Consider the following 19,074-nt stretch of genomic DNA (forward strand, 5'->3'; position numbering starts at 1 on the left):
AATCTCTGGAAACATCCTTATAGACACACTGAGAATACCAGCTAAGTATTCTTTAATCCAGTCAGTTGACACCAAATTAACCATCACACCAATGTTGTTCTAAAAAAATAATAAAAATAATAAAATAAACATGATTTTCTGAGCAACAACTTATTTTAACAAGGTTAAACAAACATAAACAAGGCACCTGGCCCAAAAAAACCACCTAAAGTATTTTGTATTTTTTCTTACAGTTGTCTATTGTTAAATGTAGTGGGTATAATCTCTTGGTGGTGGTCACTGGAATGTATGTTGGTATTTACTTAGGGAAGTATCTGTGTTGTGCTACATGCAAACAAAATAATCTTCCAGGAGAACAGTCTGTGAAGAAAGGAAAAGAAACGAAAGAAATCATAAGGACTATGAGAGACAAAGCAGGAAAAAAGAAAGCCTGCATATTCTGAGAAAGGAGAAACTGACCTCAAAAACTACAATTTTCTAGGTTCTCTTCATCTGAAGCATGGATAAACATTGGCTTGAAATTCCAGTAGGTTTTCTTTCATGTTTTTACACTATTCCTCTCTACTCCTTTATTTGAGCTAGCTAAATAAATCACTATACCTGACAAACAAAGCTCTTTGAAGTAGTTTGATATTGAAAGGACAAAATTCTAATAGCACGTTTATCTTATTATTTCCCTGGAATAAAAAATACTTGGAAAAGTTTCATCAAACTCTAATGTGAATCTGATTTTATCTGCCACAAAATATTAGTTCTTCATAAATGCCTCTTCTAATCATTCTTTTAATTTATGCTCCTATTTTTTCTCTCAAAATTCATATTTTCTCCATCTGTATTACACCTTATAATAGCAATTACTCTTATCTAAAAATGTTTAAATAATCATTTGTGTGTGTGTGTGTGTGTGTGACTCACTTCTCACGGAACTAGTTAAGGACCTTGTAAAAATTAGACAAAAAGTACACAAATATGTAAGCAACTTAATGTGAAATAATGATTATTAGTATGAAAGAAACTATAACAGTACAAGAAACCAATGTTTTAGATGGGGTTGCTTTTGGGAATAGATTTTCTATGTCCCTTTTTTGCTATTGCAGAGTTTAATTCATTAATACCTGAAAACTTGTTGGTATTTGCATGTGTGTATATGTGTGTGTATACAGATATCTGAAATCTGCTTATATAACATTGTATCCTGACCTATTATTTCTTTATAATTCTGCGTATATCTGACATCTTTCAGAAAATTACTGCCTTATCTAAACCAGGTTAACCATAACCATATATTCCCCAAAACTTCTGCTTTACAGCTGTAGTAGAATTTATCACTTTATATGATAATTGTTTATTTATGTATTTTCTGCAATAAACTAAGTTCTTGGTTGGCAGAGATAATAATTACATTGGTTTTATACATATAAAAATAGTGAGAAGATTATTATTTCAGTGTTTGGGTATTTAGCTACTACAAAGGCACTAATTGTTCCTATTCATAATTAACTATATCACAGAACATTTTAATAGAATATGTTTAAAACTCACTGAAACACCATTTGAGGCAAGTACCCTAGGAAGCCAGCAGGAAGCATGCCCATCTGTGCCCTTGGAGACAGGCCTGCAGACTGTACACCCTAAAGAACCCTTGTAAGTCCCACAGTCTTGGGCCAGTCTTGACCAACCACGGACCTACTAAAGGGCATGGTGAGAGCCTCACCTATCCATGCACCTGGTATTAGACCCCTGACCTGTTGACCGACTGCAGACCTTGAAGCAGGCCCTTGTCCCAGTACTAGCCCTGCTCAACAAGGTCTTGGAGGCAGCCAGCCTGTCAAGGTCCAGACAGGATCCACAGCTGCCCTAGTCCCTGGTAACAGGTTTGCCAAACAAAGAACTAACTGCAGACTCACCAAAAGCCGCATCAACCAGCTTTGACCACACTTTATTATGATTACAGAGGCAATTGCATCATCCCAGGAACCTGAAAGGAGAAGGCATTTTCCTGCTGAAACAAGTTTGTAAACACTGGAAGAGGTGTTTGCTCCTTCCAAGGCATAGACATCAATGTAAGGCAAACATGAAACTACTAAAGGAAACTAATAAAGCCCCAGTAGTAATCAACACCAAAGATGTGGGGCTTTACAGGTTGCCTGACAAATAATTCAAAATATTCATCTTTAAGAAGTCCAACGTCATCCAAAAGAACATAGCTACATGACTAAATAATGTTCAGGAAAACAATACATGAACAAAACTAGAAGTTTAATGAAAAAAATAGGAACCATGAAAAAGAACCACACAGAAATTCTGGAGCTGAAGAATACAATGGCATAACTGGAAAAAAAAAAACTAATGCAGATCTTCAGCAGCAGAATAAATCATACAGAATAATCAGGAAACTGGAGGATAGATTAGGCCAGGAAGGGGTAGGATTATCTAAAGTGGTAACAAAAAAAAAAAAAAAAAAAAAAGCAAGCAAACAAACAAAAGCCTGTCAACCAAGAAAACTATGTCTGGGAAAGCTATTCTCAGAAATGGAGAGGTAAAGACATTTTTAGAGAAATAAAATCCCCTTTTTTTGGTGACTTCTAGGGAGTTCATCACCACTAGTCCTGCCTTACAAGAAATGCTAGAGAGTTCTTCAAATTGAAACTAGAGGACACTAAGTAACAACATGAAAATATAAAGTATAAAAGTCACTAGTAGAGGTAAACCTAGAATCAATTTCAGAATATTCTCATATTGTAATAATGGTGCATAAGTTATGTTTACAGAATGTAAACTTTCAGTTATATGGTTAATAAGTTCTGGAATTCTAGCATGTAGTATAGTCACTGTAGTTAATAATATATACTTCAAATTTGTTAAGATCATTGATTTTTCCATGGCTAACATTGTTTTATTTATTTTATTTATTTTTTTACTCATTTTTAACTAAATCCCATACATTTCATTAGCAAATTGTTCAGTATGTATGTCAAAAAGATTAAGACTCTTTAAAGAATTATAATATAGCACCCTTTAACCTATAAAACTATATAGTCAGTATTCAAAATTTCCCTATTGTTGAAATGCGATTTTTAAAATAGATTATTCTTCACACAAGTGCCATACACTGTAATCGGCTAATATGTTTTTTACTCTCAAAATTTATAGGTGCTTCCTCAATTTATTATTGTTTTAAAATATCTACCTGCAGTTTGTTGAACACATCAATTTTTAATTGATATGTACTATTTACATATTTACAATATTTTGTTACCTGCATAGAATGTGTAATGATCAAGTCAGAATATTTATGTCTCCTTGAGTAATTAGCATTTTTATGTGTTGGGAACATTTCAAGCCCCGTCTACTATTTTGAAATATACAATACATTGTTTTTACTGATAGTCACCCTATTCTGCTAACAATGAAACTTATTTCTTCTACCTAACTGTATGTTTGTACCATTAACCAGACTCCACACAGTAGGTCTTAAGGGTTTACAATAGCAACAACATAGGACAACTATGTGAGATGATGGATGTGTTAATTACCTTGATTGTGGTAATTATTTTACAATGTATATAAAACATCATGTTTTGCATTTCAAACATACACAATTTTCATTTGTCAATTGTACCTCAGTAAAGCTGGAAAAATACTCTGAGAAGTGTCCCATCTATTCTCTAATTATATAACATTGTCACTGACTTGATATACATGATAGATTTGCATGGTTGTACCTTCACTATTTAAAAACTGATATGCCGGGTGCGGTGGCTCACGTCTGTAATACCAGCACTTTGGGAGGCCGAGGCTGGTGGAACACCTGAGGTCGGGAGTTTGAGACCAGCCTGACCAACATGGAGAAACCTCATCTCTACTAAAAATACAAAATTATCCAGATGTGGTGGCACATGCCTGTAGTCCCAGCTACTCGGGATGCTGAAGCAGGAGAATCGCTTGAACCCGGGAAGCAGAGGTTTGCGGTGAGCCGAGATCGCAGCAGTGCACTCCAGCCTGGGCAACAAGAGTGAAACTCCATCTCAAAAAAAAAAAAAAAAAAAAAGCTAATGTAATAAATTGTTTTATATTTCAAAGATTAAACATTTTCTTGGCAGAAAGACATTGATGTTTAATTTTTACTTATTAATACAAGATTTTTTAAGACTTTACATGATTTTATGTCATATATTTCTTTGTTGTCATGGTTTTTAGTCTCATTTATATTTCTATAAAATGTAAACATTAGTCATATATATTTTACTTCCTTACAAGTGAGTTTTCCCTTTGAACACCATTGTTAATATCTCTAAAACTTATAAAAATTTCACATAGTTTTTTCTCATAGTTATGTTATTTATAGGTATGTGATTTGATAAAAAAAATACAGATCTTAGGTTGTCCCAATTCAAACAACTTGCCTGGATTTTACAACTATTTAATATACATGCATGTGCGTGTCTGTGTGTGTGTGTGTGTGTGAGTGTGTGTGTGTGTGTGTGTGTATGTGTGTGTGTGTGTATCACCCCTTAGATCTTTTTACTCCTGGCTTATTCTCACATTTCTGGTTTCTACATACATGGCATAAATATACCTTTTACAAACAGACTTTCTGTTTTCTTAGAGACGCTCTAAGGGATTTGTCTTTGATTGTCTTCATCAAAGAACCCAATTTATTTCTTTCATGAAATTAATGATGACTTTTATTTATTTAAATGATGTATTTATTATCTAGCATAAGCTCCCTACTTTCAAATCCAACATCTTGGGCAGTGTACTGTTTCTTGGACACTTAGAATAAGAACGCCTCCAGCAGTGCAACAGATTCCTTGTTAACGATGGGCAGTAACACACACTCTTCCTGGTTACTACAATCGATATTCAAGTACATTTTGCATTGAAAAACCAAGTGGTGAGCATCAGATGTTGCTCATCTTTCTTGCTGTCTGGCTGCCTATGGGGATAGCAAAATGTGCCCTTAACCTTTGCTGTTTGTGACTCACTGAGTAGCTGTACAAAATGCTGCCTAAGGCTGGAGGTAAACTATCCAGGGGCAGCAGATTGTATTTAGATGCTCATCACGCCCTCCACATATCAAAATCTCACACCAAACCCGTAAAAGATTTGTTAATCAACAACGTGGCATAACCCAGCAGGAGATTTGAGTTAGGAATCGGAGGCTTGTGAAGTTCTGAAATTATTTTCTGACTCTTATTCTCATTACATAGACAATTTTATTGTAGTCCAAAACAAATAAACAAACAAACAAGCAAATGCAGTGCACACCACATAAGGAAAACGTTTTTCTTTCATCTGGTATAGCCTATAATTACTGTGTGGGGGAAAAGTATATACACATTGCAGAAATTAAATAAATGCATACTTATATTTAAAAATTTAAAGAGGTAGTTCACAGAAAAAATTGTTTTATAATACATAGAAATAAGTAATCCTCACATTTTTAATGATTGTTATAACATGTAAATTTCAGTTAAACTGTGCATTTTGATAAAATTTGATGTATAGGTACTCCTGTGATACCATTACCACCAATTAATCAAGACAATTTAAAGGAGTATTGGCAAAGATGTAGAGCAACTGGAACTCTTATGCACTAAAGTTTGCAATTTAAAATAAACGACCACTTTCAAAAACAATTTGGAGATTCTTAAAATATTAAACATACACAAAACCATATGATTCAGCCATTCTGCACTTATTTACCTAAGATAAATGAAAGTCCATGTCATTAACGAAAATTTGCATATAATTTGTTCATAATAACCCCAAAACTGAAATAAATTAAATGCCAATCAATAGGTAAATGAATAGATAAATGTTGTTATGTTCATAAAATGGAAAACCATTCTACAATAAAAACGTGTAAACTCTTGATACAAGTAGCCATGTGGCTATATCACAAAATAAGTGAAGTAAAAGCATTAAATAAAAAAGTCCATACTGCATTATTAAATTTCCGTAAAACTCTGGAAAATGTAAACTAATCTCTAGTCATGGAAATCTGAACAGTAATTGTCTGGAATAGGAGGGCAAGGAATGGGGGAAATAAATATAGGAGGGACACAACTTTGAGGTTTTTTAATGTTTATTAGCTTGATTGCAGTGACAGTTTTACGGATACATGCATATGTTACAACTCTTTAAGATGTATTCCTAAAATACTGTATGTGAATTTTTATATCAGTTGCTATAAGTTTTATAGTAATATTTTTCCTCCAAAATCCAGGCACTGAAACTTAAAGCCAATGTGATGGTACTAAGAAGTGGCACATTTAAGATGTGATTAGATCATGAGGACTCCTCCTCTTGTGAATAGGATTAGGGCCTTTATAAAAGGGGCTTTGGCCGGGCGCGGTGGCTCACGCTTGTAATCCCAGCACTTTGGGAGGCCGAGGCGGGCGGATCACGAGGTCAGGAGATCGAGACCACGCTGAAACCCCATCTCTACTAAAAATACAAAAAATTAGCCGGGCGTGGTGGCGGGCGCCTGTAGTCCCAGCTACCAGAGAGGCTGAGGCAGGAGAATGGTGTGAACCCGGGAGGCGGAGCTTGCAGTGAGCCGAGATTGCGCCACTGCACTCCAGCCTGGGTGACAGAGCGAGACTCCGTCTCAAAAAAGAAAAAAATAAAATGGCGGCGGGGGAGGGGGCTTCCAGCAACATTTGCTAGCTTGGCTTCTGCCTTTCGCCACTTGAGGACACAGTGTTTATATCCCCTGAGGAGAAATCAGAATTCATGGTGCCATGTTGAGAGCAGAAATGGAATCCTCACCAGACGATTGAACCTGTCAGTGCCTTGATCTTGGACTTCTCATCCTTCAGAATTGTGAGAAATCATTTTCAGTTTTTTATAAATTACCCAGTCTGAGGTATGTTGTTAGAGTAGCACAAATGGACTTAGACAGAAATATACCTTAATGAAGGTATGAAAACATGGTCTGTAAGAAAAAAAAAAAGACACAAGACTTTTGGTAATACCAAAGGAGATAAAAAGCAACGTGATCAGTGTGCAAAAACAAATATAAAAACTAGTGAAAAGTAAAAGACATTGGAAAGTATCCAATATGCAACAGAAGTTGTAGAATAATTTAATTATGAAAAACAAATACAACTGGATGGGATATTTATTGACAGTTTTTGTTTATTAGTTTGAGGGCACAACTCAATTTCCAAAACTGAGATAAACCGGTGGCAGGAAAATTCATAGCACTACTTGCTAAAGGCAGTAAAATCAGAATTCAAGACTTGGAAAGAAGCATGAAAGGGTCTGTACAAGAACCACAGAAACTGTGAGAACCCAATCAGTGCACAGTCTCCCCAAAATATGAGACTCAAAGCTAAATTATGCATGCAAAAAGGAGATCTCTGTCTTCTCAGTTAAAAAATAAAAAAAGCTAGTAGATACCAAAAGAGAGTTCACTCATGAAAGTGAGAGCTTCAGGGAGCTTGTCTGTCAGTTTGTTGCTTCATTTAACTGACTACATTCTCAACCAGTCATAGCTCAGGTAGCAAAAATGTGGTGCTGAGTAGCTTTGAAGTGTCAGAGTACAGATTATAAGGGAATGAATGAGATACTCTGAAAGTAAAGGAACAACCTCAGAAGAATGGAAACCAAAAGAAGGCTTAGTCTCCATCTCTGCTTAGATCTTTAACTGAGCACCGATTATTTGAAGCCCAAGGGAAACATACAAGGACCAAGCTAAAAAATTCCACAATTAGAGGTCGTCATACTAGAGTAGAGATAATCAGCTGCTACATACCACAGGCAGAAACAATTTCAGATTAAAGACATGCAAGTTATTAATCTACTAGAATTAAAAATTAACAGAAAAATGTGGCAGAATATAAGGTTGCTACAACGTATTGTATAAAATACTCAGTTTTCAACTAAATATTGCTAAACACACAATGACACAGGAAAGTGAGATGCAAAGTCAGAAGAATCTGTCAACAGAATTGACACACAGTGGGTTAAATGTTGGATTAAACAGATGATGAATTCAAATCAGATAGCATAAATATTCTCAAGTATTAAAAGAAAATACTTTCAAATAATTGAGGGATACTATACTATTGGTGAAGAAGCTCAACAGAAATTTAAAAAAGAAAATTCTAGAAATTAAAATTTATTAACTAAAATAAAAATCAGATAAAAAGTTTCAGCATTACATTAGAATTATCAAAAAAAAACTAGTGAACTTGAAGATATATAGAAATTTTAAACTCTGAAGAATTGAAAGAAAAAGAGTAATACTATGGGAAGTGAGTTGGTTAATGTTAATAATTCCTTTTCTTTTATTATCTGAAATGTTTTGTGTAGAAATTTTTATTTATTCTTTAAACATTTGTAAGATTTTACCAGTGAAGCCATTTGGGCATGAAGATTTGAGGGTCTGCTTGTGGATGTGCATCTGTCTGCACATATATTTATGTGAAGATGTTTTAATTAAATTTTTCACTTTTCTTACTATTTACAAAGCTAATCCTTTTGTATTTTTTCTTGAGTAACTTTGGTAGTTTGTGTCTTTCAAGGAATTCATTTATTTTACCTCAGTAAACTTATTGGTATGAAGTCATATATAATATTCCTTTATAATCTTCTTGATATCTAGAGAATCTAGAGTGGTGTTCTGTTTTTCATTCTTAATATTGATAATTTTTCTCATTCTCTCTCTCTCTGTCTCTCCCGTCTATCTCTTATTACCATTGCTAAAGTTTTATCAATTTTATTTTTGTGTTCAAAGCAGCAATATTTGGTTTAATGGATTCTTTATTTATTATTTTATGCTTTTAATTTCATTGATTTCTTCTCTTATTTTTATTATTTTCTTCCTTGCTTGTTTTGGGTTTACTTTATTCTTTGTTTTTTGTATAAGAAATATTAGGATTTTGATTTGAGATTATTCTTCTTTTCCAATATAAGCATTTAATTATATAAATATTTCTCTATGAATATATCTAATTTCATAAAGTTTTATTTTTGTTATCTAAGCCAAATAAATTGAGATATAATTAATATACACAATATTGCATATTTTATGTATATATTTTGATAAGTTTGGATATATGCATACACCATGATAACATTACTATAGTAAAGATATCAAAGAACTAAACATATATACCACCTCTAAAAATTTCGTTGTGTACGTGTGTGTTTTGTGGCATGAACCCTTAAAATAGACCTATCCCCTTAACATTTTAAAGTGCAAAATAGTGCATTTCGTATAGGTACTATGCTGTACAGCAGATTTGTAGAACTTATATTTCTCGCATAATGAAACTTAATATCCAGTAACAATTTCCCATTTTCCTTGTCCTTGGCTCCTGGCCACCATCATTCTATTCCCTGCTCTGGGAATTTGACTATTTTAGACATCTTATATAAACAGAATTATGTGGTCTTTGTTTTTTGGTAACTGGTCTATTTCACTTAGCATAATGTCCTGCCAGTTCATTCATGTTGTAACAAAAGGCAATATTTCCCTTTTTTAATTTTCTGTTTATGTATGTATGTATGTATGTATGTATTTATTTATTTATTTATTTTTGAGATGAAGTCTTGCTCTGTAGTCCAGGCCGGAATGCAGTGGCACAATCTCAGCTCACTAGGAGCTCAGCCTCCCAGGTTCATGCCATTCTCCTGCCTCAGCCTCCCGACTAGCTGGGACTACAATATTTCCTTTTCTTTTAAAGGCTGAATAATATTCCATTGTATGTATATGCTATATTCATTATTATTATTATTATTATTTCAACACCGTCTTGCTGTGAGACTGGAATAGAGTGACACGATCATAATTTACTGCAGTCTCAACTTTCCAGGCTCAAGCAATCCTTCTGCCTCAGACTCCCAAGTAGTTGGGACTACAGGCATGCACCACCATACCCAGCTAATATATATATAGTTTTATTTTTTGTAGAGATGGAGTCTCACTGTGTTGCCCAGGCTGGTTTCAAACTCCTGGACTCAAGTAATCATCCCACTTCAAACTCCCGAAGTGCTAGGATTACAGGCGTGAACCACTATTCCCGGCAGTATATACAATATTTTTTAATCCATTCATCTGTTGATAAACATTTGGATTGTTTTCGTATCTTGACTACTGTGAATAATGCTGCAATTAACATGGAAGTGCAGGCATCTCTTCAAAATCTTGATTTCAATTTTTTTGGAATACATACCAGGCAGTAATATATGGTACACACACAAGGAGATATTGTTACGTATTATAAGAAATATATAATATATATTAAACCTATATATAACATATATTTTATATATAATATATATACCTAGATACATATATATACATATATACACACTCATACATATATATGTGTATATATATATATATATAGAGAGAGAGAGACACAGAAATAACAATTGTTGATGAGGATGTAAGGAAATTGGAATCGATATACATTGTTGATGAGGATAAAGTATGGTGCAGCCACTATGGAAAATGGTATGAAGTTTAACAAAAACACTAAAAATAGAATGACATATGATCTATATATGCATTTTAAAATTATTGAACAATTTAAGATTTTTAAGTTAAATTGAATATTTTAATACATAGTACATTTTAGAGGAACATAGTGTAACATTCTGAGATAAATAAAATATTTTATACTTTGATTAGGATGACATTGTCAAAGATTATTAAACTCTGTACATTAGATATGTGCATTTACTGTATGGAAGTGTTATATTGACTAGAAAAATGTTAATATATGGAATTGGTAGAAAAAATTCCAAGAAAGGAAGGAAGCTGTCAGTAGCTTAAAGAGTGAGAGAAAAGTGTTTGTGCAGAACCCTTAAAAAGACCAGCATTTAAGTGACAGGACAAAGTCTAATAGCCAACAAAGGAGATGTTGCAAAATTATTACGCACAAAGGTGTGAGAACAAGGAGCATGTTGAGTCATGGAATTCAGGGAGTAGAGCTGCAAGAATAAATGAGTAACATTTTGAAATTTGGCAGTGATGTACATTTAAAAACAAAAGCTATACTTGCTGATTTTATATAGCACCATTAAAGTTGCAGCTGCTATTAATGAGAATTGTTCCAGAGACATAACAGAGATACATACAAAAACTGGAAGTGAGGCAGTAGAGAGTGCATTTAGGATATGCTCTTTAGGGGTAAAGTGGGGAGTGATGATCCTTAGTAAAGTATCAAGAGATAAAGTTGTGATGGTACTTGAATATGTGCATTAGTTAAGGATATAGAGAGAATGAGAAAAACAATATAAAGAAACTAGGTAAATGACTGAGGAACAAAGTCCAGAAAGAGGAGGTGGAAATGCTATTCAGGATATAGGTAAATGACTTCCATCATGTAAAACTGAAAGACATCTGCTTAAAATTGGAATCAATATTCTCAGTGAAGCAGAAAGTAGGTTTTAGAAATGTAACAGAGGTAGTTAGCTAGACAGAAGTTAATGAAAGAGACAACTAACTGTGTTTGATGGGCTGTATTAATGGTAGGAAAAAACTTGAACCGAAATAGCTTTGTTATGATAAAATTTTGTTTTCTCAAAAAGAATGAAAATTTTATTAATAATAATCACTTATAAACTGCCTGGTGTGTGTCATACACTGTTCAAAGCTCATTACATGGATAAACAAATTGAATTCTCACAAAATGTGTAATGTGGATAGTATTAGATGAATTCTGTAGGCGGCAAAATTAAATAATTGTGGTACAAAAAGACCAAATAACTTGCCTAAGGTATCATTGTTGATAAGTGCCGAGGTTAGGATTTGAATCTAGGCATACTTGACTTCAGGCTTTCTGTATAAATAGGAAATTATACTGCTACTCTTTGGATCAAATAATAATGATAATAATATTTTTAATGTTGTTCATTAAACTGGAAAGAAGCCATACATTTAAAGATATAAGGTTTGAAGTTCGGACTGCTGCTAATAGTATGCTGATAATTTTGTTGTTTATTCGACTTCATACCTAAGACTATTTTCTGGTAACCCACAAAGTTTATTTGTTGAATAATGGCTGAAAAGATATTGAGATTTATTTAGGATTATATATCTGAAGAATGTGGTATAGGAATGCTAAAATTGTATTCTTCTCTGTATATAGTGTGACAATTTGTATTAAAAATAATAAAAATTATATCAATAATTTTGGAAAATGGTTTTCATTGATTTGGTTATTAGAGATACAGCTAAAATACAAAAATATTATATGCCTTTTATGAATTATATTTTATCAAGCTAATTATAAATTTTGGAAAAGCAATGGTTGAGTTTTCTTTGAGGTTAATCTTCATATTTCTAAATATCTAAAATGAAAACATATTGGTTGTTTTGTGTATATTTTATATCTATTTCTTACATTTATTTTGAAGTTTTCTTTCTATTTTATACCACCAAAATAACATCCCTAGAGACATGTATTTGTCAAGCCCTGCAGGACCTATTGAACAAATCTGCCTTATAATAGATTGCTTCCCACAGAGCATGAACTTGAGGAAACAAAAAGTAATAAAAATGTGTTTTAAAGTTGTCCCAAAAGTGAACATCTAAGTAAGAAAAGCTCATCTCTACACATCCAGCCAAATTTGTCACAAAATATAAAGTGCTTTAATAAATGGCATGATAAATAGCCAAAGTAACAACTTGCTATTTTATTTAAAGAACAGTAAGAGACCACCACATCAGCTTTCTTTGCTCAACATAAGGGGAATGCAGAGGATGTGTTGGTTAAAACTATTTTTACTCTCTGGATTCCTTCTTTATGTCTAAATGTGCTGCATAATATACTGATCAACACAAGCAAGTGAGCTCGCCACTTCTTCTCTATAGGCTTCTATTTTACATTTGAACTTCTTATGTATACCATTTTTCATTGTGATGTTCAACTTTTATCCCCTGTACTCCAAATGCAGGGAAATGAGTTGATTATAAGTTACAGAAGCTCAGAATCACTTTTTTCCTCTGTATGACCAGAGTCTAGAAATTCCAGATTATCCAAGAGAAACATGAGGCTATGCTTTGAGTATTTGTCCTCTTCAAAACTCAAGCTGAAGTTTAATTTTCAATGTGGCAGTATTGAAGGGTTAGGGTCTTTAAGAGGTGATTAGGTCACAAGCGTCCTGTCTGCATGGATGGATTAATCCATTCATGGATTTGTGGGTTAATGGCTTAATGGATTAATAAGCTGACATGAGAGTGGGATGTGGATTTCTTTATAAGAAGAGATGTAGATGCCTGAGCTAGCACACTCATCCTCCTCGTCATGTGATGCTCTGCCCTGCTTTGGGACTCTGCAGAGTCCTACTAGAAAAAAGTCCCTCAGCAGGTGTGGCTCTTTGACCTTGGACTTCTCAGCCGCCGTGACTATACGAAATAAATTCATTTAAAAAAATTACTCAGTTTCAGATATATTCTATAAGCAGCAGAAAACAAAGACACACTTTCCTAGCTGGTTGTTCTTTTTGGTACCTGCACCATGAATATATGAAAGTCTCAGGAGCTCCACATTCTTCTACATATTTATGCTGCTATTTTTTTTTAATTTCAGCCATTATAGTCTTTTAAGCATGATCTTTTAAATTTCAGCCATTTTCCCTAAAATTGATATGGCTGAGCACTTTTTCAAGGCCTTATTGAACAATCATATTTATTTTTTGGTGAATTCTGGGTCCTATATCTTTCCTCACTGTCACTATTTTCGTTAATTTCTTTTTGTTATTGATTTCATGCAAATAAAATATGCTCTAATTTGCAATTTTATCAGATATATACATTGAAAATATTTTCTCTGTGTCTGTGAATTATCGATTTCTTGAGTGTCTTTTAATGACAAAAATTATTGATTTTAATGATGTCCAATTTTTTGGTATTTTTAAATTTTCACTGTGTTTTCTCTGCTATTTACAATATTATTCTACCTCATGGTTATAAATATTTTCTCTTTATTAAAAGAAAATATATAAATATAGATACATGCCATTTTAATATTTGTGCATAATGTGAGGTAGTGATTAGTATTCTTTTTTCTAGTGTGTCTACAGTTTTTTCAGCCCTAATTTTTTTAAGTACATATTAATCATTGCTTCATTCAACTTAAGCAAAATTAATTAACTGAATTATTTGTAGGTATATTTCTTGGTTATCTATTATTGATTATCTTTTTTATATCCATATGCCAATACTTTACTACATTATTTTGATTATTGTGGTTTATACTAAGTCTTGTAACCAGGAACTTAGAGATATTCAATTTTATTCTTGTTTTTCTATTTGTTCTGACTATTCCAAGTCCTTTTCGATTAAAGCTAAATTATAGAATCCATGTTAGTGCCTTTTTAATAGCTGGCATAGAAAAACTTATTAGTATCTTGTTGAACCTATAGGTCGATTTATAGAGAATTGATAACAATACTGCATTTTAGCAACAATGAGTATGGTCTATCTCTCCACTTGTTTACATATTCCTCGCTCCACTTAGCAACGTTTACAATTTCTCAGTCCCACAGAATTCCCATCTGTGTTTCTCTGCTACTCCCTACCAGGGTATCCACTTTCCTGACTTCTAACACTGTAGCCTGTTTATGAGATTTATAAAAGTGGAGTCATACAACAGGTACTCTCTTGTACCTGGAATCTTTACTTTAACAATATGATTACAAGAATTATCCATTCTTATTGTTGTACTATGCTTCGTGGTATAAATATACCACGATTTATGTATTTATTCTACTGTTTAAGTACATCTGTGCAAAATTTATTGATAGCACAATAGAGACACATTTAAAAGTTTAAAAAGTAGCATGTTAAAGAATTCCCTGAAATTATGACGCCTGATCTGAGACTTATGGTGTTTAAGTTGGAGATAATTAGCTGAGCTATATAATAATTAGGTAAGTGCAGGGTGATAATCAAGGTGAGAAAGAGGGTAGCTTAAACAAAAGCACGCTATATTAAAATGGCACTAAAGTATAAAAAATCTTTATACCTTAAGGTATAGCAGAGGTCAGGGAAGTAGTCAGAGAGCCATGATGTAGCTGATTGCTCGATGTCTTTAAATTTCATGTTATAAGTTATGGATTTTTTTCTTACAGGCAATGGAAAATTATTAAATAATCATGGAAATAAATGTATGGATGCAATCCATGCATTAGAAGGATGTTCAGTGAGAAAATATCTGTATTTCTCTTTTCTCCTATTTTCTGAACACCTGTGAATGCTTTGGATAGATACCACTTTAAAGACATACAGGGAAACACACACACACACTCACACACACACACACAGAAACCTGTGTGATTCTGTCCACAGAACTAGTATTCTGGGCTACGAGGCAGGTCAGAGATGGTGCTGGGAAGAAAGAGGTTGGGGGACAATTGAAGAATAGCCTATATGATCATCAGCTCAAGCCCACTCCCTGTGAGGATCTGGGGAACCGAAGGAAGCTTTGCTCATCAAATATTTATCTGCCTGATGCATCATTAATAAACTATATACTTAGAGTTTACCACAAGAAAACAAAACTTCTATAGGGCTTTGCCAAGTCTCAATGTAGTCCTCTCTGTAGCCCTCAATATAGGGTTTAGGCACCTTGTTTAAGTGGAGGAAAGATAAAAATGAACATAATATTTCTCATGATTTAGTGCAGACGATCATTAGTATATGACATAATGTTGCTCAGAGACTGAGGACCTAGTTGAGACTATCCTAGCAGTGAGACCAGGAATGTTCGTTGGGTGACCCAGAGAAGCTACCTTTTTGATCAACAGAATTATCTTGCATTAGAGACACTGGGGAAAGAACTAAGAACAAGAAATAGCTCAAAAAGCTATGCCAGGAAACCCACACATGTTTTGGGACAAATACAGGCAATTCGTAATATACAGGTAAACATTAAAGAAATTCATTATTCAGGCTTTCAGGGAAACAGCAAGTGCCATTCACGAAGTAAACCCTCACACTTCCCAGAAAGAAGTCTTGGTGGATAAATGGAAATTACAATCTGGTTGTGAAAGGAAGGTAAGGGTTATTAAATCCTGCTTGTGTCTTCTCTTCTGGAATGGAAGCTGCTGCTTCTTTTTGTCTTCTGATGTGGGGGTTCAATGGCCTCTGCCACTCTACCTTTCCTCTTTTCCTATACAAGCAAAATTCCTTTACTACTGTAGCCTCTGATGTTGCCATTACTATCACTATCCCCATGGGTGATTAGTCCTTAACTGTCAATGCCAAGTATACCTGAACTGCTCTACCACACAGGCCCAGTATCCCCTCAACTGTGAAAGAACAATGAGTTAGCAGCCAACCCGCCTGGCAGCAGCTAACAGAGCGCCCAGGCTCTTATGTCAACCTGCCAGCACAAGAGAACTTGAAAAATCATTTCCACACAACACTCTAGCCCCAGCTCAGCCTGTCCTGCCTACTACTGTCCTGACATATTTGCTGTTCTGCTCAAAAGGATTAACCTTCCTGTGGTGGCTGTGTGTGCCTAGTGACTCATTATTAAAGGGTCCTGATAGAAATCGCAGGAAGAAAAGTCAAAAGAGAGTAATGGTATTCTGCAAGAAGACAGCAAGTGTAACAACAGTAACAACAAAAAGCTCCTTTCTGTTTACAATGCCTTCAGTCATAATCGGTCAGAATTCTAGCGAGCAGCTGGAGCAAGCCTTGTTAGGTTGGTTTCGGGAGAATTGAGGGAAACTACTTTGCAGAAAAATGATATCATATGTCCTCATTTTTTCCCTTCAAGTCCTGAATAGAAAACAATGCATTTTGTATAGCAAACTTACATAATTATGGGAGTATTATAGTTATCCAAAAATAACTTATCCACAGAGACTCTGGCCAACCCAGACCCTAGCTGTAACTCCTGGGGGACCAAAGAATCAATAATAACATCAGGCTGCAAGCTAAAGACAATGTACTACAGGTTCTGAAGATACATCATCGTCAAAATATCAACCTGAAGAAATCCAGAATTCAGCCAAGAAATGTAGTCCCTAGGTATATCATTTGTTGGAACTGTTAAAATAAAATACCACAGACTAGGTGGCTTTAACAACAGAAATTTATTTTCTTATAGTTATAGAAGCTAGGAGTGCAAGATCTAAGTGTAGGCAGGGCTGTTTCTGCGGAAGCTTCTCTCCTTGGCTTTTAATAATTGTCTTCCTCCAGCGTCTTCTCATGGTCATTATTGTTTGTGAGTCTTTGTCCTAACCCTCTGTCCTTATAAGGACAGTAGTCACATTGCATTAGGGCCTACTCTATGACCTCATTTCACCTAAATTACTTTCCCAAAGCCCTATCACAAAGTTCAGTCACATTCTGAGATACTTGGGGTTAAGAATTCAACATATAAATTTTGTGAGGACACAAGTCCATAACACTAGGTCTAATAAGAGATATAATTGAATTAGTGATGTGATTTCACAAGCAATAGGACTCTTGCAAATGACCATGTCTATCTAAGGTTACAGTACCTTCGGTTTCCTGTTTATAAGTTGAGTCACTAGATATATCATCAAGGCTCTGCTTTCCTGAAAAACAAAATACTAGAAAAATATCCACTGATGTGAAGGTCAAAATATCTGCCCCATGGTTTATTTCCAGATTCCTTTTGTGAGATCAAAAGCTATCTTTGATGCAGGGCTCATAGTATACTCAACACATGTGAACAAAGAATAAGTGAGTCTAAGTTAATAGAAGTTACCCAAACTGAAATAGTTCCAGAGATAATAGGGATATGGGGCAACATAGGGCATCCAAGAGCTATGGGAGAATGTCAGGGGAGGTGCAGAAGCACTAGTAAAGGCTGTGTTCCTGAGACCTAGCAACATGATGCCCATGTAATTGTAAAAAAGAATAGAACGAAAGAAATATTTGAAGAATGATACCAAAACATTTTTCAAAATTAGTGACAGACAACAAGCTGAAGAATCAAAACCTTCAGAGAGCATCAAGGAGTATAAAGCATAGAGGAATATCACATTTAAATAAACAATATCAAAAAACGTATATAAGTCTTGAAGGTAGCCAGAGGAATGTAAGATAGTATATTAAAAAAAAAAGTGAGAATGACACCAGATATCAGAAACCATGTTATCTAGAAGACAATATATTGACATCTGTAAAGTGCTGAAAAGAAAAACAAAACGAAACCTGTCAACCCTGAATTCTATATCCAGTTAAAATATCTTCAAAAGTTAAAAGGAAATATAGACTTTCACGTTTAAAAATGAATAAAGTCATTCATTGGCACAACACCTGGATCAACACAAAGAAACAGAGCATGCTAGCAATGAATTAAATAAAGGCAATATAAAATATGTTCTTTTTATTTCTTAAAGCTATATTTTTACCAACTTTAAAAGATGATTGTCAGCCAGGCGTGGTGGCTCACGCCTGTAATCCCAGCACTTTGGGAGGCTGAGGCAGGCAGATCACGAGGTCAGGAGATCAAGACAATCCTAGCTAACATGTTGAAACTCCATCTCTACTAAAAATACAAAAAATTAGCCGGGCGTGGTGCGGGTGCCTGTAGTCCCAGCTACTCAGGAGGCTGAGGCAGGAGAATGGTGTGAACCAAGGAGGCAGAGCTTGCAGTGAGCCGAGATCGCGCCACTGCACTCCAGCCTGGGCGACAGAGCGAGACTCTGTCTCAAAAAAAAAAGATTGTCTACGGAAGAGAATAAGAAACAATTTTGTGTTCATAAAAATATAAAGATAAGATGCATGACACAAATCGGACAAAAGATATATAAAAAGGATTGAAAATACAGTGGTCCAAGAACCTTAAGCTACATGGCGAGCAGAATAAAATCATTTTAAGGCAACCTGAATAAATTACAGATTAGCTGAAGCCAATACGAGGACTAGAGTATGGCAAGATTTTTAATTCTATCTTCTCAGCCTAAAATAAATTAAACAAGATCTCCTTGCACTATCTTCTTACAGCCTAAAATAAATTAAACAAGATCTCCTTGCACTATCTTCTTACAGTATCTCCTTAGATTGTAATTTGCCCGTAAACTATCAATTAACCTATAAACAATTCTGCAATTATGCTATCTACT

The 19,074-nt window shown here is 34.4% G+C and overlaps 1 long non-coding RNA gene across 1 annotated transcript in view; it reads right to left on the reverse strand.

Moving 5' to 3' along the window:
• LOC134737241 (uncharacterized) overlaps window positions 1-19,074 on the reverse strand; it is a 154,205-nt gene that overhangs the window by 16,273 nt on the left and 118,858 nt on the right. The window contains exon 3 of the long non-coding RNA XR_010121933.1: window positions 3,900-4,027. This is a non-coding gene — a long non-coding RNA (uncharacterized lncRNA). The remainder of the gene's footprint in view (window positions 1-3,899; window positions 4,028-19,074) is intronic.

The sequence above is a fragment of the Symphalangus syndactylus genome, chromosome 7, assembly GCF_028878055.3.
Source record: "Symphalangus syndactylus isolate Jambi chromosome 7, NHGRI_mSymSyn1-v2.1_pri, whole genome shotgun sequence".
Lineage (NCBI taxonomy): Eukaryota > Metazoa > Chordata > Mammalia > Primates > Hylobatidae > Symphalangus > Symphalangus syndactylus.